Source organism: Uloborus diversus, chromosome 4 (assembly GCF_026930045.1).
Source record: "Uloborus diversus isolate 005 chromosome 4, Udiv.v.3.1, whole genome shotgun sequence".
NCBI classification, from domain to species: domain Eukaryota; kingdom Metazoa; phylum Arthropoda; class Arachnida; order Araneae; family Uloboridae; genus Uloborus; species Uloborus diversus.
In genome coordinates, this window is record NC_072734.1 from 21,954,039 (window position 1) to 21,975,617 (window position 21,579).

The 21,579-nt window shown below is 34.4% G+C and overlaps 1 protein-coding gene across 4 annotated transcripts in view; it reads left to right on the forward strand.

Moving 5' to 3' along the window:
* The first annotated feature begins 438 nt into the window (after window positions 1–438).
* The window catches only part of LOC129221336 (ectonucleoside triphosphate diphosphohydrolase 5-like), a 54,973-nt gene continuing 33,832 nt past the window's right edge, over window positions 439–21,579 (forward strand). Inside the window, exon 1 of one of the 4 annotated variants that reach the window (XM_054855802.1) lies at window positions 439–551. The gene's annotated coding sequence lies outside the window, so the exon portion shown is untranslated. Of the gene's footprint in view, window positions 552–739; window positions 915–16,618; window positions 16,678–20,545; window positions 21,050–21,579 lie in introns of those variants that run through there. The other 3 variants (XM_054855805.1, XM_054855803.1, XM_054855804.1) reach the window with 3 other exon arrangements.

A 21,579-nucleotide genomic window follows, 5' to 3' on the forward strand; every position in this document is an offset into this window, starting at 1 on the left:
CACATAATCCGTACACACAAACACACGCCTACATACACACACTCGTGATTGCGAAAAACATAATTTGAATTCAAGATGTCAAAATTCAAATTAATTTTTTTATATTTTCCTCTTCACGTTGTTTTTAACCTCACCTTATCCTTGTGTTCGGTGTTCGCATAGAGCAACCGGTCAACCATAACAACCGGTGACAAAGCAGGTGTGTTCTAACTTCTAACGAGACGTCATCAAGCAACCAAGGTCAACCGGTTGCTTTTGCGACCACAAAGCCAGCGTTTCATTGGAATCCACGAATAAATCAGTATGATTCCATATTTTTCATACCTCCTAAGCTGAAATCGCTAGAGTCATCGCTAAAGAGGCTCCGGCTCCGCCTATTTTTGAAAATATCAGTAATGACTGCGGCACAATTACACGCTTCTGCAGATTTGATTACTGCCACTCTTCGGTTGGTAGACTTGAGCATGTCAAAATGCTTATTTATTTTTATTGTCATCAGTAATGTGAAATAGTTAAATGATCAAGCAGTTATTTATTTAATCTTAAAACATGTAAGTATTTTTCATCTTTGAACAATTTCATTTTTATTTCTTTTTAAATTTCAAATGTATTTAACTTTGCATATGAAAATAATTCTTTTTGATGTATTTTATGAAAGACAAATTTTTTGAGCTGATATAATGGTTTAATGGATCGGAAAAATACTTGTGTTTTGCCAACTGAAGTCCCGTTTAAATGATTAACTGTTTTATAAATGTTAAACAAATACGTGACTTATAGCAGTCTATATTGTCCATTGATTGTTTAGAAATTTGAACAGGATTTGGGGAGAATCATAGAGCTCAATAAAGTAATATTGTGCGAGATGGCATGGATTAGGTTATCTTTTCTAAACATTACTTTATTTTGTTCTTGTAAGTTTCATTGCTGCATAAAAATAGCATTTTCTTCTTCTTTTTTTTTTTTTTTTATTACGGTTGTGACATGTTCTGGTAATAAATAACAGCTGCTGTAGCTGTTATGTGATCTGGGTGTGACTTCTTCCTAATGTGACCAGTTTTTTCCTCAAAACATTTCATTGAACAATTTTAGGTATCTATAACTGTACTGTGTATGACAAGAAGTATTCTCTCCTTACCATAATAAAAAGCACTAAAGGTAAAATTCTTTTACCTTTTATGCTTTTTATTATGGTGAAGAAGAAAATGCTCACTAAAAAAAAGACAAATTCATGCTGTTATATTTTCCAATGCTCATAGCCAGAAGGACTTATGATAATTTTACAGGAGGAAGAAAAAACTTTTTTCTGGTGCATGCTAAGGATCAGTGGCGGCTCGTGCCTTGAAAAAGTAAGGGGGCCTGATCATGGGTGCACTCGCATCCCCCTCCCCTGGTTTTAAATTAAAATTTTTTAAACATATTTTTCAATATTTAAACTTTTTTGTAATAATTATTTGTGTTAAATTAATAGAATTAAATTCATTTTAAACACAGGACAAGCTACAAAATACTTAAACTACTAAGTAAATCAAGAAAGATATTAATATCATATTTATATCCATGATTGCAGGGTGGTGCACTTTCGCCCCCTGACTTTCAAAAATAAAAATTTAATTAGATAGCGAAAAGCTGCTAAGTACATCATGAAAATTATTAATATCACATTTTTGTCCTTTACGCTCTTCGACACTGCAGTACGCTTCCCTTGCAGCAATTTTTATCCAATATTTTTAATACTAGTAATATTATTTTTAATCTTTTAAAAACTAATTATTTTGAATGAGTAATATTATTTTAAGCAAGACCAAGTTATAAAAATGCAAAAATATTGTTTTCAGAGAAATATGTAGAAATTAAAAGTTAATTAACTTTAACAAAGATGAAAATGCATCTCAGTGATTGCTTTAAATTAAATAAAATAAAAATAGATAAACAAAATTTTAAAAAACTAAAAATATCTCCCGGCATCCATGAGCCAGATTCAGAATTGTTATGCTGACAAAGAAAAGAAAAATCCAACTCTTTTTTATTTTCTTCAAAGTATTGATAACTTGTCGCATTTTCTTTAAAATTACGCGAACAAAAATTTAAAAAAAGTAATAATTTTTGTGTAACAATGGGAAGACATTTTTTGAATAAAAAAAATCTTGTAGGGCCATTCCATCATCACGTGCGGGACAAAATACGTTTAAATTTTATTAACTTTTCGTTGTATCTCTTAATATTTTAATGAAACAGGGGTAAGAGTTTTTTTATTCTTTGCATTTGATGCAAAGATACTCCTGACATAATTATATTTTTATTAAACAATTTTGGTATTTAAAATAAAATTTATTTACATACGTCACATGCGGGACATCCAAAGTCAACCTCTGGTAACTTGCTTATGAATAAGCTATTATATTTGCTCTATTAATACAGCAATGACAAAGCAAATTGTAGATTTTGAAAGCTATGGGTCCAACATAAAGGAAACATGTCTCATTAGTAGAGACGTACCGAGTAGCACTTTGGCCGAGTACCGAGTACTCGGCCTTTCACTACTCGGCCGAGTTACCAAGTACCAATTATGTTTTAAGAAGAACCACCGACACACATGTGATGAATTTTGAACTTATTGGAATAGTAGTATAGACCTCCTTGTCCAAATAATAGTTTTTAAAACTAATTTCCTGCTGAAATTTAACTAAGCATTATATAAACAATTTTGTTTGTGTCAAAAAATTTACAAAAAAAATATTTTTAAGATTAAAATTAAATAAATAAAAGGTATGATTAATCAAGTTGGAATTAAAACAAATTACAGTAAAATCCCTCTAATGCGGACACTAACAGGACAATTTTTTTATCCGCAATAGAGAGGTGTCCGCAGGACAGGAGTTTAATAATGTTATTTGCATTGGAACTGAGGAATTAAAAATTGTTCGCCTTTGAGGGGTGTTCGCTAGGTGGGGTTTCACTGTATACCAATCAATTATAGTTCTAGTCCGCCAAACATAAATAATTTTTAAAAGCAGATAAAACAAATTTGCCCCCCCCCCCCCCTCGTTACAAGGAACATCTTTTTCAGTGCATAACATGTGAGCTAAAGAATGTAAAGACATTCGACAAAAAAATCCGACCTTTGTCGGATGCCTTTAAATCCACAAGCTCCCATTTTGTGCATTGAAAAAGGAATTCCTTGCAATGCCAATACACGTGTCTGCAGTGTTCCTGCACTGTGCTTTTAACATTGTTTTATTTCCTTTTATTTTTTAAGCAAAGGTGTTTTTATATTTCTTATAAAAAAATTTTGTTTGTTGCAAAAATCCATTTTTAATATAAAAATTCCATATTTTCTATACTTACCTTTTTTGCGTAATTTTTAATAAATAAGTTTTATTGACTTTGGGGACATTAAAATAAAGATTTATTCCATTAAAGCATTACAAACTTCATTATTCTTAAAATTTAAATTTGACTTATAAATTTTAATTGTAAATGATTGCAGAATATAATGCTTGCTCTTTTTTTTATAAATTTTAGTATCTGTCTTGGATAATATTCAATTTTTTGCAACTACTCGGTATTGGCCGAGTATCTGATCAGAATTTGGCCGAGTACCGAGTACTCGGCAAATTGGCCGAGTACCGAGTAGTTACCGAGTCCTCGGTACGTCTCTACCATTAGTGTAGAAATAATTATTTAAACCATTGAAAAGAAAATGTATGTGCCCATTCCATTGAAAATGGTCATTTTCCCCCGCACGTGACGGTTCCTATATTTCATAAAAAAGAAATAATTTTTGAAGAAAGTTTTTGCTTAAGAAGTCACACATGCGTTTGTGATTTCTTAAGCAACAAAATTTTGTTCATCATCCTTTTAAATTATTATTTTTTATAAAATATATGTAGTGTTTTGTGCGGGACAAAATTACTGTTTTCTGTGGAATGTCCCTGTAACGATATATCTTCACCTCAGAGCAACAGTAAGATATCTAATTCCAGAAATAACACTAAGATATCTTACTGTTGCTCTGAGACGACGATATGCACATATGTACATACGACACAACACACAGCAGTGGCGCAACTAGAAAATAATTTTTAAGGGGGGGGGGGAGGCACAATAGGAAAAAGAAAAAAAAATCTGATCAATTTGATTGATTTGCTCATCAACTCTCTCAATTTTGAAACTTGTAGTTTTAAAAATGCAATTTTAGACGGTCTTCGGTGATGTTAGGGGAAAGAACGGTACAGGGGACTCCTCTTAAATTTGTTGTAATTAAAGCTTTAAAACGCATTTATAAGCCATAGTTATTGAAGTTAGTGTTCGAGATGGAGCTCGGGGACTCTCCCCATTAGTTTTTTTTGATAGAAATCAACCCCTCCTCCCCCTCCAATTTTTTGAAATTACAGTTCCAAAAACGCAGTTGTAGACAACCTATGAAGGGGCGGTAATTTACTGAATACACCATGCCTTGCGTTCAATCCTCGAGTTGAACCGAACCATTGCTTTGGTCTCTCGTCTGGTCTGAGCTAATTCTATATGAGCTACCAGTTTGTTTGGCACTCTTGGCTTCCTTAAGAGGTTTTCCATCTCCGGCTCAGTCACTTTCCTATGCTGGGCTGATGAGTGCTAATAAGCACGAAACTGCATTCCTCGGCTGGAAATGACTGAGCTGGCGGTGTATTTCATGTATTTCTGCTTTAGTCTTGGCTATTGAGCGGTAATTTACTGAATACACCATGCCTTGCGTTCAATCCTCGAGTTGAACCGAACCATTGCTTCGGTCACTCGTCTGGTCAGTGCTAATTCTATATTAGCTACCAGTTTGTTTGGCAGTCTTGGCTTCCTTAAGAGGTTTTCCATCTCCAGCTCAGTCACTTTCCTATGCCGGGCTGATGAACGCTAATAAGCAAGAAACTGAAGTTCTCAGCTGGAAATGATTGAGCTGGCGGTGTATTTCATGAACCTATGAAGATTTTAACGGGAATGGGTTCTAGAGCTTTCCCCTGGATTTTTTTTTTTTTTTAAGAATTTGTATAATCCACAGATAATAAAATTCAAAAATATGAAGTTTTGATTTAAAATATAATTTCAGAAACTAAATCAGGGTGGCGACAGATCAGGGAGATCAGGGAAAAGTCAGGGAACTTTATTAATCAGGGAAAAGTCAGGGAAATATCAGGGAATTTTGAAAAAGTAACAAAAAATCAGGGAAAATTGATTTTATAAAGAAAATTTTTTTTTGCTGTACAAAATTAAGTACTCTAATTCCCTACTCATTTTCCGCCAATTATCTGTTCAAAAAAAAGTAAAATTAATGAGGTGCGATTATACACTGCCGCATATTTGTTCATCTTCTTTCCTCAACGTCAAAGTATTGAATCTTACTTATTAACCACAGGATGAACTTCCTAAGATTGCTTCTATGTCTGTTAGGTTGTTTATTTTACCTAGCTTGAAATTTCCTTTTATGCTTTCAATGCTACGTAAAATAAACAACCATACAGGCAAAGAGGAAGCCTTCATTAATGCCTTAGCTCCTTTGCCTTTATTCCATTGTCTCGAAGTAATTAGAGTACTGTAATCACGATTTCAAGAAGAAATCTTTGGTTTTTGAATTAATAGTATAAAAGCTTAAAAGTTATTACTTCTTCGCATTTTTAATTTAATTGCTAAAATTGAACTTTCAATAAAAAAAGTTTCTTAATTTTAATAGTTTCTTAAATTTCTTATGCTATGTGGTTTCTGGAAGTAAAGCATTTTTTTAAAATAATTTTCTATAATTTTTTCATTGTAGAAAAATTTAATATACTGTTTTGTAGGGTTTTTTTAACCATTTTATTAAAAAAGTAGCATCTTTTAAAAATATATCTTTAGTTCAACAACTTTACACAACTTAAAACGTTTAAAACACTGCATTTTATACAAACATACAATGGATTTCAAGTAGAGCAATGAAAGAAAACCATTATCATTGGTAATGTAAATCGGGGAAATTTGGTGAACTTAATCAGGAAAAAGTCAGGGAACTTTTTTTCACAGTTCCTGTCGCCACCCTGTAAATTGAAAAATGCAAAAAAGTAATAACTTTTAAAGTACATTCAAAACTAATACAAAAAATAATCTAAAAAATAATGATTTCTTCTCTAAATTTTCAATACAGTATGCTAATTACTAGAAGATAAAGAGTCAAGAAAGGAGCAAACTGTCTAATCTTGTGCAAATGAAGGCTTCTTCTTTTACTGTATCTTGTTTATTTTACATAGCCTGAATCGAGTAAGGCAGGGTATCGGTTAAGGGGGGTATCGGGGAATTCATGCTGTAAATATTGAGGTTTAATGCGTTGGTGTAGAGGAAAAGAAACCAGATAATGGCAACGTATAATCCACGGATGTACGCAAGAAAATACGGTACAATCCATTTTTATTAATTTCATGCACGTACGCACTAAAAAAGAGAAAAATAATTAAAATTTTTTTTTGAATTATTGCATGAAAAAGTGAGGGGGCCCGGCACCCCTCTGGCCTCTCCCACGAGCCGCTACTGCTAAAGATGAGAATCGTAACTGTTCATGTGAGGAATTCCAAAGTACACTTAAGAGTAGATCCTGCTGCCATCGATGATGTTCTAAGAGAACTAATTTCTGTTTACAAAATTAAAGTTGAAATTTATGGGGCGTTTTTAAACATAAGAATGAAATACTTGGTTGGATTTCTTACGATTCACACTTTTACTTCAATTTTAAGAGCTGTGATTTGATTCTATGTGCTTTTTTGCAAATTTACGTATTATCCACCCGGAAATATGATTGATATTTTCATGTACTCATCGAGTTCGTGTTAACGAAGTTTGACTGTGTGTTCAAACAAAGTTCCAATGTTTCTCATAGTCATGTGTTAATACTTTTCCCATAATATAGTGCCCAACAGGGACGTGACGAAAAGGGGGTGCTTGGGGTGTGACACCCCCCCCCCCCCAGATTTTTTTGACAGTCCTCATTTTGAATAGATCAATATTCAAAAGCATCTGAATGGGATATTTCATTCTGTAGGACGACTTTTGGAACAAAAAAAAAAAAAAAAAAATTGCAGAGTTATAAAATGAACATAAAATATACCAGGGCTGCGGAGTCTGAGGGAAAATGAGCGACTCTGGGAGTTTTAGAACCTTCGACTCCGACTTTTTTATGCCAAAATCAGTTCGACTTCAACTTCACAAGCACTACTGGCTGAGTTGCTGACTTAGAGGGAAAATGACCGACTCGGATTCTTGAAAGTTTAAACCTTCGGCTCCCAACTATTTCACCTTTACCCCAAAATCAGTCTGACTTTGCTGCCCTAAAATAAACCACTCGGCACAAAATGCGATTTTGCTCAAGTCAGCATTTGAGTAAAATAGGCAGAATAGCAGACTGGCAGCAGTTGATGAGGGCATAAGGGGCTCCCAATTCTTGAAACAGGGACTATGACCAATGGAACAGTGTTGCAATTTTCCCCTAGGCCAATCGGGGACACAAGCTTTCGTCCGTTTCGTCAAACTGAGAGAGACACATCATGTTGACAGCTTTATGACGTTTAATTGTAGAAAAGGGATATTTGAGCATTTCCGCTGTTTTGTATTGATGTGTACTTCCCACAGCTTTGCTCCTATTCTTCCTCCGAGAGGGAGATTTTAGATAAGATATAATGAGTACTGGTCACTCTAAAATGAGTATTTTGACAAAAAACCATCCTAAAAAAAGTAAGATAGCATGTCTTCAGATGAATTGGAAGAAGGTTACTTTTGTTGCTTTTTATTCAAGTGAACTTCAAGAAATGCATGTTACGAGATGATAGGATCGCCCCACCCAATTACAGCTGTTTCTTTTTTACCATTTTCTTTCTTGTCAAAAGGAACGTCTTCGATTAACACCATTATTTTCTTAGGGCAATCCCTGCAAGGAAGAGAAAGTTTAAAGTGCTAGATTGTAAAAAATGACTATCATGAAAAGCGGCTCCTGAAGCGAAACTTACCTGAAGCGAATCACTAGGCCACACACAGATGTGAAAAGCTTTAAATATTGAACCAGAGATTTTTCTTACTTTCGACACTAAAAAGAGGTTCTAGTTTTATTAAAATAGTAAGCTGCATTTACTGTGAAAAATAAAACAAGTGGCAATGGGTAATTCTTGGCCGGCTTTTTTCCATCCAAGAAGGACTAGGAACAAAGTCATCGTAAGCTTAACCAGGCCCCAGTGGAAATTACATGCAACCCCCCCCCCCTCTCTTCATACACAACAACACAACCTTTACTAAAATAGCAGCGTTGCGAAGAGAATGAGAAGAGATCAAAACACTCACTAAAAATATCTTAAAACCACTATGCATCATGCAAACACACACACATATATGTATGAAGATGCGTTATAAGGGGGCCACACGGCCGCTAAGAATCGAGGCGGACCCCGCTTCATAAAAGTTATACTGCTTGGACTCCAAGCCAGGCACCTTGTTTCCGCAGAATCGATGAGAGGCCATGTTAGCCTAGTTGTAAAATAAGGACAGGGTACTTGAAAGGGCCCGGATTGGAATTGGAGTGGCATAAGTTTTCTGCGGGAGGGGCCCCAGTGACCAGACTGACAAGGAGCTGTGCTCGGCGGCTCTGTGTTTCCGACTAGGCTAACATGACCTCTCGTTGACCCTGACCCCGGCCCCCATGAAAAGTTTTACGGTACACCAAAATGCTCTAAAAACCTTTCCCCGAGCTATCGGTATCCCTTTGGGGCCGTGGCCCGATAATTTCGCTCCTGCATGGTCTAAGGCTCTGATCCCTTTTCGGCGGTCCTCGGGGGAACCGGCTCTTCTGGCATTTGCCCAAATGCCCACATAGCCAGTCTGCCCCTGTCTATGAATAATTTACTGGAATATTGCCAATTGTAAGACAATGTATACATTTTGCTGTTTTTTGAGTTACGTCCATAACAGGCAGTTTTTAATTTTTGTTACTTTTTGTAATCAAGCAATCTGCACCCAAATTTTTGATAGCATAAATGACACCAAACTATACAGCAGAAAAAAAAATTCTAGTTTTTTACAAAACGAAATTGAAATTATGCGTATTTAATGTCTGATTGTTAAGTCATTAACGGTGGAATTACCCGAATGTAGGTTTCTTTGTCTTTTTTTTGAGAAAATGCGGGATACTTAAAGCATATTGTTACGTAAGTATACGAACAAAGCTCAAAAATTGTCTTGGGGTAAAAAAAAGCTGGAAAGCTAGTTAAAATTCAGCGTTTTCTGAAAAAAAGTATAAAAGACTACGAAACCCAAGAAAAGGGAAGCTTCAGATTTTTTAGTTTCCATGATTACCAACAGCTGTTCAAAAGCAGTTGGGGCAAAGTTACTTCTTGAGTGATAAAATCTATTGTTCGTTTTTAATTAAAGCATTTTTTTTTTTCATTTTACTTTATTGTATTTCATTTTGTTATGCAAAACTATGTAGAACCTCAAGTAGTTTAAATCCTTTTTTTACTGAATTTCAGTTTAATCAAAACATTTCTTTGAATTTTATGTTGCCTGTTTTTCTATTTCTGTGTGCAGAGTAACATATGTTAAACTTTTTCATAAGATAATGAAAATACTGTATATCCCATTCTGTTTTCTGTCCAACCGTTTGTAAAGCCTGTTAATTTCTAAAAAAATATACCTTGTTTATTCGAGATTTGTGACTATTGGTTTGCAGAAAATAATTCACATAAAAGCCTTTTCGCTAGATTAGTTTCCTCTGTGTAATCTACAAATATTGAGAAAATCAGACATGACAGGACTTAGTCAAGATAATTTGAGTTATTTAGTGACCATTTAAAGAAAAAAGTTAAATATATTTATTTAAAATTTTTAAAGTATTTTTTTAATGCCGTTAAGTGTTAAGAAATACTATTAAAGTTTAAAATTCATTTTTTATGTCCATTGTCTGTGGTGAAGACCAAAAAAAAAATAAATAAATAAATAAATACATTGTAAAAGTATTTAAATTATTTGCTTTTTTAAAAAATTTCTCAGAAATTTTTTAAAAAAACCCAAAAGTGAGCTATATAATGGGTTTTTTAATGGGTTTTTTCAAAAAAAAAAAAACCCCATTGGGTTCAATCCGGCTAACCCTGGTTTGGTCGTCACCAGAAATGTCCTGGTTTAGTACAGTTAAATATAGCTTCTAAGGTTAGTTAATGACAAAAAAGAACGAGCTGATGTGTGCATCACATAACTTCCTTTTACTCCAATTAAATGTCATTACCCCATTACTGGCAGTTTTAATGTGATTCAATAGTTTACTCTCAAAAATCACCAACAGTGGCCAAACTGAAACCAGATTTAATAAAATAAAATTAAAAAAATCGCCAAATTTGTCACCTGTAGCCTCCGCTTTTTGATTAATTTGATACTTGATTTTAGTGGTTTTTTAAAAATACTAACGTAAACAAGCTGATGTGTGCATCACATGACTTCCTTTTACTCCAATTTAATGTCATTTCCCCATTACTGGCAATTTTAATGTGATTCAATAGTTTACTCTCTAAATACCACCAACAGTGGCCAAATTGAAACAGATTTTAAAAAAAGCGCCAAATTTGTCGTCAAGTTGGCGACCGAAAGACTGGCGATATATCGCCAAGTGTCCGCCAAATTATAACACCAGTTGAGTTTACATCACAATTAACCATGATTTCCCCCCAAAAAGGGGCAAAAGACCCCTTTAGAAGCACTGGAATGCAACCAAAAGGGGAGGTGCACAACTAGACCCCACTAGGAGTTTACGTACCAAATTTCAACTTTCTAGGACTTACCGTTCTTGAGTTATGAGACATACATACGTACATACAGACGTCACGAGAAAATTCGTTGTAATTAACTCGGGAATCGTCATTATGGATATTTCGCGTGTCTATACGTTCTTAGGCACTTATCCACGTGTGGTCGAGTCGAAAAAAAAAAAAAAAAAAACTCAACATTCATTCGGGAGTGAGCAAAATGGAAATTACGGTCGATTTTTGAGTGAAAATTTTTTCGCGAATACAATGCTTCCTTTTTTGTAAAAGGAAGTAAAAAGAAAGTTCGAGAGAAGAAAATTGCAGACAGAGAAACATTTTCTACCTAATTCAATTTTTGATTAGCTTCAAGTTTTTTTAAATTTATTTTTTAATGACTTCTTGCAACCTTGATAAAAGCTAATCCCCTCGTTTGTTTCTTTTATTTTCTGTTTTGGAATGAGTGGCCTTTTCATTTGACTGCCAAGATCAGAATTAAAGAACACCACCCGGAGAGAAATGCTGCATTGGCTTGAAGCCCAATTCAAAACACGTTTCTTTTTTTTCGGTCTACTACATTTAATCGATATTTATATCCACTGTAAAATGAATTCAAATGCCGTATTCACTCAGGGACGTGCTGATGATAGGTCGCTGTGACTTCTCAAAAAATTCTTTGATCGGCAAATTTTGTATGATGACCCCGCACATTTGGAGACAATTGCAAAATTGTAGTCCCCCCCCCCTCTTTTTTATTCCTAATGCTTTTTCTTTTCAGATGTTGGTTGTTTGCATGTTCATATTTTATCGTTTGGGAAAAGTTGAAGTTTCATTCGGTAAATTGAAAATCCCCACTTCCCCCACACAAAAAAAGTTTGGTGAAGCCCTGTATCGAATGTCAAAAAATTATTCATGCTCGTACCTCGTGAAATTACTTTCTAAAATTTTCTGAAAGCTGTATTTTATTTTATGCTGCCGAATAACAATCTATTTATTGTCCGTTTTCCACGAGAAGGCACTTGACTCCTCCTTCGTCACGTGGTATCCGATGATTCTATTTCGCTGTTTTCGGCAGAAGGTATATTCGGATCATAACATTTTGTTTCAAAAAGCAGCAGCTTTTAAAATGTAAGAATAACTAAAATAACAACAGACGAGTGAAGCAAGTGATATAAAAGACACTCTAAAACTTTCTTGCTCATTAAAATGCACGCCCAAGTTAAGGATGTCTGGTTGTCTAATTTAGAAGCGCATGGATTGCTTCAGGTTAAAAGTACTACTTTTAGTCACTGAAATTGATAGAATAAGCAAAAATAATAACATGGGCCCAGAAAATACTTCCATTTTCCCAACAGTTATTTTTAAATTAATTTTTTAAAATGTCCGATTTTTCAAACAAGGCATGGTCTTAATCTTTCTACAGCGTTTCCACGTTAGATAATCAAGAAGAGCAATTCCATGGTGTCAGACGTAAAAAATGAAGAAAAATTTCTCAGTTTTAATTCCATTTATGGGCATTCCAAGGTATTTTTGACATTTATGTAGAGTCCGTAACGTGACCTTTTTTGCCATAACTTTTTAATTTACCGTTTGATTTGCAAATTATTTTAATTTGAGCTGTTGTGTTGGTAGGAAAAGATCAAAATAAAATAATATGCTAATCAAACAGTAAGTTAAAAAGTTATGGCAAAAAAGGTCACGTTACGGACTCTACATAAATGTCAAAAATACCGTGGAATGCCCCTTTACCAAATATAAACTGTTCCAAAATGATCAAATTTATTTACAAGATACTTACTACATCCCACTGAATAAAAAATCATGTCAGTTTCCCAAAATAGATCCCTAAAGTATAAATTAAAAAAATTTAAAGAGTTGGTGTCGGACGTAAACACGTAAATAGTAAAGTTGATATTTCACTTAAAAATTATTAAAAGTCTGTCAATTGGCTTACATTTTAATTTTAAAAACAGTATAATTCTAAAGTACACTTATGATTGAAGCACATATCACAGTTTTCAAATGATATTATAAGGAATAAGATTATTAAAAAAAATATTTTTAGCTTGGTGTCGGGCGTAAATTTTCGGTGTCGGACGTAAATTGTTCATATTGGATGTAAACTATTGCTCTTAAATGTAAACACATAACGATGATTACAGTTATAAATATGTAAATTATAGGTTACATATACTGAAACAAAATTTACCAAATAAATTCAAAAGTAGGGTTGATTGGGGGAAGTGGGACACTGGGGTAAGTGGGTCACCCCCCAAAAACTGAAATACCCATATGGTTTTATACTTTTTTACATTGATCATATGCCTCAGGGCTCGAAAATTATATTGCCCGGCATGCCCGGTGCATGTAAAAATTCCGATTAGGCTTGAACTTTTTACCCGTACATGCCCGGCTGGGAATGTCATTTTTTTAATCAAATATTTCCCCTAAAACTTTATTATTTCGTAATTTTGTGAAAAATTACCGCATTCTAATGGGAGCTCAAAATTTATTTCAAGCGGTACTGCTAAAATCATATTTTTACCAACATAAAATCATTCAGAATAATTGGCGAAGTCACTGAGCGCTCTGCCTTAAGTAAAGTGTAAAGATAATGTTTTTGTTTACCACAACAGGGATTGCCCTAAGTCGAATAGAAATAGAGTTTGCTGTTTCTAGTTTGTATGGGAGTGATATTGCTCTTTATATAATTCATTTTTTTGTATATGTTAACGACGGCTTAGTATGTAGTATTTCTTTAAACTAATTTTTTTCTGGTTTACAAATAATTCTTGATTCAGATATAAAGCTGTTAAATTAACTTTCTGTCTGATTAGTGTTATATACAATAACGAAAACTGGGTACGTAAAAATTTTATTCGTGCATGTATGTTTTAGACAAGCATGCCCAGTAGGGCATGTAAAATTTTAAATATTTTTCTAGCCCTGATATGCCTGTGTTGACCATTGACCTGAATCGATTAAAATAACCTATATTAACGTGAGCGAAGCCGCGAGTAAAAGCTAGTATTTCACAATTTTGTTTCCCCGTATTCAACTGCTTCTCTTGTCCTTGCCGTCCTTGTGTTACGTTCATTCGAGCTTGTCGTCTGTTTCGCAAATGCCGTCAAGTGGAATGATGATCCGCTGACTTTGCTGATGTTTTGGATGAGTTGAATGAAAGGAAATTTTACTGTGATGGATTACAAGCATAAAAATTACTTGAAATTTTAAAACGTAAGAAAAGACCAATTCAAATAGATAATAGCTAGAACACTCTTGATAGAGACACCTTTCAAAGAAAAATAAATGAATAAATAAATAAATTTAATCGGTTCACCCGTTTAGGAACTACGATGCTGTAGAGTAGGGGCACATACACAAAAGTTGAACTCCTACTAACCCTGTTTTTTTTTTTTTTCTTATAATCTATTACCTTTAATTTTGTTGTGAATATGGCTAAGTCAGGCGCAGAAAGAACACAAGTGTGACGTGAGACAAAAACGTACGAGTGAAGTGACAGTTAAGAATGTAAAAACCACACGTAATGGAACAACAATTGCATTTTTCTCACGGTTCCTTGAAAATTTAGAATTGAGAGGTTTCATCACTTGTTTTATTTGGTGACACTTATGTATATAATTTTATGAACATGACTAATGACACAAACTATGCTATTCTAAAAAATAATTGATGAATGATTAAAATGTTTACTTGTAGTACAAAAGCTTCATTTCTATCGTATGTCTTTGCGACACATCTGTTTTTAATTTTATAAGCCTGTGTCACCTTTAATTTTCCAATTAAATACGTCAAATTGTCATTTTTAGATAAATAAAATATTCCGTCACTATAAAGTTGAACGTAACCCAGGGGAAGGGGGACATCCTTTAAAAAAACGGAATTAAAAAAAAATAATGATACCCCTGGAAATTTTGTCATTAAGTAATTTCCTTTTTTAAATATAGCCAACTTTGAATTTCGCATTTTTGTAAATTTCAAAAAACGTCACATTTCAAGTATTACTGTCAGGGGTGCCCCATGGAGGCGTCACTGTGACGTCCCAAAAATGTCCTTATTCGGCTAATTGCAGTGTTGCAATTTATTTAATGCACGAGTGTCTTTTTACATTAGTTGTACTTATGTATACATACTAGTATTGTATTATTCGGCAAACTGAGAATTTCCGCCTTCCCAAAAGTTCGGGGTGCCCCTGATTGCTGCACCAAGAAGATTTTATAATATGATGTAATGTTTGATTGAGGGCTAAAGGTGAAACACTTGTTAGCGAATCTGACTGTCAAACGAGATAGCATTATCGCTGCTTTTCTAGTTTCAAATTTCATTTGTTTCAGACGGCACCCTAGGTTTTATTGTAATTGTTTGCTGTTAGCTAATTTGATATGAAAATGAATCTTTTCATCCTTCATTGTTTTTATCGTCTGTCTGTCAAAAGAACATTGATAAGAGATAAATTATAAGTAGTGAAATTTAAAAATACCTATCCTTCACTTTTTGCATATTATTTTTATATGGGCATTATTATTATTTCTTTCATATCATGTGATCGAAAGTCGCCTATTTCATGTGAAAGGGCTGTTCATAAATGATGTCACTTTTCCCCCCATAATATTTGACTCCCACTCACTTTTGTCACACTTCATCTTACCCTCTCCTCCTTGTCACACGTCACTCCATTAACATTTTGTTTTTAAAATAGCTTGATGTCGCAGATTTTGTTACAGCCTTCCTCCCCCCCCCCCGTCACAAGCTCACAATTTCATGAACCCCTCCAACCTCAAGACGTGACGTCATTTGTGAGCGGCCCTTTAGAGTCTTTTTGCCTTTTAATCCAATCCATAAAACCTTTGTTTGAAGCTCGGTGGCTTCAGGGTTCTGCGGGCTTCGTTTGGAACCATCCTGTCCCGCCTTTTTTTTTCCAGCCCACTGTTGATGCCACTCTCTGCAATGGTTTAAAAACTCTCTAATCAGTTGGTTGGGGGGGGGGGGACTACGTGGCCTAAAAATGTTAAAATTCTTCTAAATTTGTTTAATTTTTGACAGTATAGTGGATTTACAGACTTCGCGCAATCAAGGGCGGATGCAGAATATCTATTTCAGGGGAAGGGACATGCTGAAAAATCCTCCCCCCCCCCCCCCCCGTATATGAACGAACGTACGGTTTTGGGTACGAAAAATTTTTGAAACTGCTTGGGTGTCAGTAAAAAGCACCAAATCGTCCAGGCACAAAATAGGGCAGAAACGTTACTAATTAATACTGGTTATTATTGCTCGGTGTAAGTATAAGTACATTGAGTTCAGTGTTGCTGATAGTTGATCTGTGTTAATGCAGCAATGTACCGTCGTGCGGAAGTCAGGTTGTGCAAATTAACAGCTTTTGAACTTTTTACGGTAAGTTCAAAACATTAAGTTGTTTTGAAAGAGCTTTTTATCGAACAGTAAAGTGCCAGCCTTTATAAGGGACAGGGGAGGCAGGGGGAAGAAGCTTAAAATATGTTTATAATATCGTCAGATTTTTTAATAAAACGTCATTACTACTGCAAGTTCACATGAATGTTTTGGTCTTAAACTTTCAATGGTTAAAAAAAAAAGGTAAATAGAACTGTTTCAGCAGCATGTTTGTCTACATTCCATTCGACACCCCTTTGTTTTTAACGACACCTGTAAAATAGCAGTTTCTCAGGTAATCGCTTCTACAGCTGCTGCATTGTACAAACTTCTGCAAGTTGGCTTTCATCTAATTATGGAGCTTTCTCTGTTTTATGACGATTTGTTGGATTATATCTAAGACATTTGCTGCCAGGGGAGAAATGATGGGTGCTATTCTTTTCCTGGTATCACTTGGATGAGCTTCGATGATTTGAGGATCAGTTGGCTAGTAGGGGTATGCTTTTTTTTCCTCTCTCTCTGTCTGTATTCATATAGTTCTCAAATTTCAATTGATGTTCAAGTTCTTCTAGTATTGTTTATATTACACGTATAGCTTTAGTAAAGTAGATTTTAGTTTATTTTCCCCCTTTTTGTGTTAAAACTTGTATCTAAGTAGTAGCAAATTGAATGCATAAAATCAATTTTTTTTCTTTTGTAGTAACTATTTATCATTGATGAATAATATAAATATGTATTTCCCTGACGTAAAAAGCTTTTTTTTTGACTTGACAAGCGTCAAAACAGGCCCGTCATTTAGAGGGATCGAGAGGGGGGGGGGGGAGGGTGGTCAATGGACCCCTTCCCCTGGTTTTGCAAAGTTTATGTTTTGATTAAAAGTGGGAGTGGTTTTTAGTGTTTTCCGATGAAATTTACATTGAATACACACCCTTTGCCCCCCTCCCCCGGAAAAAGGTGAAATGACGGACCTGCGTCAAAAACTGGTTTAAACTGTCAAAAACTTAAACTGATGCTGAAAAAATGACGAAATATGAATTTTGTATGCAAAATATTTTTTCCGCATTCTCATTAAATAGATACCATTAATTGTATCATTAAAAAATAATGCTTTGAAAAGTTCCCTTTTCTAATTGGATCCATAAATATTTTATTAACGCTAATTAATAACTGAATGTTATATAACTTGCAATATTGTTACGAGTCCAGCCACTTCAAGAAATTCTTTAAATGACCACACAGTTCTTGAGAAAGCACAGGAGATTTATTTACAACTATGTACAAGAAATATCGTTAGCAACTGCTACATTAACCATAGCATTTAGGCAAAGATCAATTAACACCGTAAACTCAACGGTTGCACACGTATTTACATCAAAATACGCGAAAACACAGCGCAAAGACTAATACACACAATAACAGAGCTAACGGTTCATACGAAATTCCGACAGTTTAAAAAGCAAAACTAACTCTTTATCACGCGCGGAGGCTATTTACAAATCCTAGAGAAGTTTCGACAAAATTCGTAATGCTTCTCGATGTTTTCTTTTTATTCCATTCACAAATGTTATCCGGGGACCATATACTTCATACGAATGTCGGGGGGGTTGTATATTTATAACAAGAAACTATTTACAGGTTACGTTACTAAGTTAATTTTAGATGAAAAATAATGGAATAAATGCCAAATTTAGCCAGATTACAACAAATTAATCACAAAAATAATTACTATTTACAGAATTTTTAACAATATTTTATGATTACCTGATATAACTTAATTGAAATAACATGAAGAATGAAATAGCCCTTGGGAGTTATTGAAGTTTCGTGTCAAAGCAACACAGAAAAGAGAAATCTTCTCCCTCTCAATCTCTGAAATTTGTTTAAATTTCATAACTCTTTAAAAACAAATCTATATTAAAGCACAAAATTTACTGTACATTTGTGCATTTTAGTTAAGGAGCGATTGCAACAGTAATATAGCAACAGTGATAATAGGTATTCATAAAGTATAAAAATTCGTTTTTTTTTAAGAATTTGAATTTCTAAAATTTTATGCTCTATTTCATTTAATTTTATACTATACATACGTTCATTAAACAAAAAGAAAAAGGGTAGCAAACTAATGCAATACACGGTTAATGAAGGGTCAAAATGAAATTTTAGTAGTATTAATTCAGTTGATACTTTGTTAGTAGGGTTTCCAATTCCGATCCCGAATCCTGCATGATATTTAGCAGGAATAATCCCCGCGGGATTGAAAGCAAAATCCCTCGGGAGTTTTTATTTTTTATCCCGCAATGATTTTGCATGTAAATGTTTCACAATTTTTGCCGTCCATAACACGAATATTTTAACATGTATCATCTGAAATTTTAATCACCTTCCTGTCTGTCAAAGAGCAAGAAAAACTTAGTCTCATATGCTGAACAGTAGATTTGCCATTTAACAAGAAAACAATAAAAAATTACGTATATTTTTCTGAGAATGAATTGGAATTCGCATTCGGGGGGGGGGGGGGGGGAGGTTTCAGTGTTAATACTTTTAGGAATTGCGAAAATGCGTAAAAATTATAGGCCTTTTCGAAAACCATTACTAAGTATTGAAACCCAGAAAAGTGGGCTTTAGAGGATATTGAGAAAGTGTATTACAGTGTGCAAAATCCGCTGGAGTAGCCTGAATGCAATGTTGGAACGCTTCTGTAAACTTGAGGAATGCGCTCGAAACCTTTAACTTACTAAAAGTGTACAATATTTTTTTTCCAAAGAAGAAAGCAATGAAAAACTTCGCATTTTTACTTCCTTTTACAAAAAAGGAAGTATTGTATTCGCGAAAAAATTTTCACTCAAAAATCGCCCTTAATTTCCATTTTGCTCACCCCCAAATGAATGTTGAGTTTTTTTTTCGATTCGACCACATGCGGAAAAGTGCCTAAGAATGTATAGACACGCGAAATATCCATTTTGACCATCACCGAGGTAATTACAACGACTTTTCTCGTGACGTCTGTATGTATGTGCGTATGTGTGTATGTGCGTATGTGCGTATGTATCTCGCATAACTCAAAAATGGTATGTCCTAGAAAGTTGAAATTTGGTACATAGACTCGTAGTGGGGTCTAGTTGTGCACCTCCTATTTTGGTTGCATTCGGGTGTTTCTAAAGGGGTCTTTTGCACCTTTTTGGGGGGAAATCATTGTTAATTTCGATGCAAACTCAAGTGGTGTTATAATTTGGCGGTCACTTGGCGATATATCGCCAGTCTTTTGGTTGCCAAGTTTTGTCGCCAACTTGGCGAAAAATTTGGCGATTTTTTTTTTTTTTTTAATCTGCTTTCAATGTGGCCATTGCTAGTGATATTTAAAGAGTTAGAGAGAGAATCCCATTAAAATTGCAATAATAGGGAAATAGCATTAAATTGGTGTAAAAGGAAGTCATGTGATGCACACATCAGCTCGTTTATTTATGCTCTCTATACCTGTAGGAAGAGCCTGACGATGTCTTTGCCACCGTGAAGCTAATAATATAAATGTGGGTGGTACCTTGAAAAAATTATGTTCGATGAAGTAGCTGAGCAGTCATCAATATTCGACCCGACTCTGTAAGAGGTGACAGAAACTTGGATGAAACGCTAGATGACTCGCATGACAGGTAAAATTTGCGAAATTATTCAAAGACTTTTATTGAGACTGCGACCAAGTCAGCCTTCACCCTCTGCTGCAACAGATCAAATGCACTGATGTAATAACCAACGTTAATAAGGCAACAAGGCAAGATAAATTGGATAGAGTAATACACAAATCAAACATACATCGTTTTTGTAAAAAAGCAGTCGAAAACTTTGTACTATGGAATGAGTAATAATGACAACAACGTGCATTAAGTACAAATAACGTAATAAAATAGAGTTAAAAACTCAGCGAACAGCTGTTTCGGGGACGTCATATGCAAGCCCCTTCATCAGTGCATAAAAGAAGAACGAAAAGTCCACACAATGTAGACCGAACGACAAAATGTTTTTGTCGCCCGTGCTACAAACTAACTTTTTGCCAAATTTCATGAAAATCGGCCGAACGGTCTAGGCGCTATGCGCGTCACAGAGATCCAGACATCCTCCGTACATCCAGACAGAGAGACTTTCAGCTTTATTATTAGTAAAGAAGTTCTGTGCTAGGCCAGTGACATGCACACACACGTAAAACTAAATAAATAAATGAAATAAAACATTAACAAAATAAAATGAAATAAATAATGTAAATAAAAAATAAATCAATAAATAAATAAAAATAAATAAAGTTTAAAAAAAGTACAACCCCCTCCCCCCCACAACTTTGTCTCAACTTCGCCATATCCCACCCCCCTGTGGGCACCCCTGTTACCAGACTTAAATATTTAGCATAAAAAAAATCTGGCAGAACTCCAGTAAATTTGTAAACAAAAGTCTCACCAAACTTAGTTATCTAATCTCCAGCTATGAAGAGACGAGGCGGGATATTTGAAAAATTTTAATCTATGCATCGTTTTTGCACGCCTCCCTCTCGTGCCACCTTCAGATAATCTTATGCCCTTCGTTTCTTTTGATTGCTACCTGCAGCCCATCCTTCAGATAGTTGACAGACAAAACAATCGGTCTCATAAGGGTCTTTATCAGGCAGTTTATCCTACTTTTTTGCTATCTCTGTGGTTGACCTTTCAACAAATTGATATTTTATATCTAGTTATTTCCGGTGTGGTTCCCTGATTTAAACACCGACAGAGATATTTTTGCTTCTAATACTGAAAGTGCAGTAATATGATGCCTTACTCAAATTTTTCGTTCTCAAAATCTTTGAAGAGTGCCGATTGCCGTTTGACGGATGGCTAATGAGCTAGGTAAAAGTTTTGTTTATTAGTTACTTTTCATAGTGAATATCGATATCAATTTAACTAATAGCATTTAAAAAAATATTTTTATGAGTAATAAAAGTGTAGTTCTTAAGTCTTAAACACCTGTCATAAGACTGTTTCTAGTAAAGGTATCTGAATTATGTTTGAAGTTGAGATTGATTTGAGAAAAAAAATTTACCTAATTTATAAATAAACATTATTTGATTTTAATCTCTCCCCCTTTTTGTTTGAAAATATGCTCTCCACTTCCAAAAAAAAAAAAAAAAAAAAAAGATAAATTTTATTTTAAGTACAATCCCCATTCTTTGAAAGATCAGAGGAAGTAAGCATGCTTAGCAAAAACACTTAAAAATCAGCGTTAAGATGGACAGGGTTCGTACGGGTCATGGAAATCCTGGAAAGTCATGGAAAAAAAATAAACAAATTTCAGGCCTGGAAAAGTCATGGAAAATTAATATTTTCATAAAAGTCATGGAAATTTATTTCAAGTCATGGAAAAATGTCTTGGGCAGTAA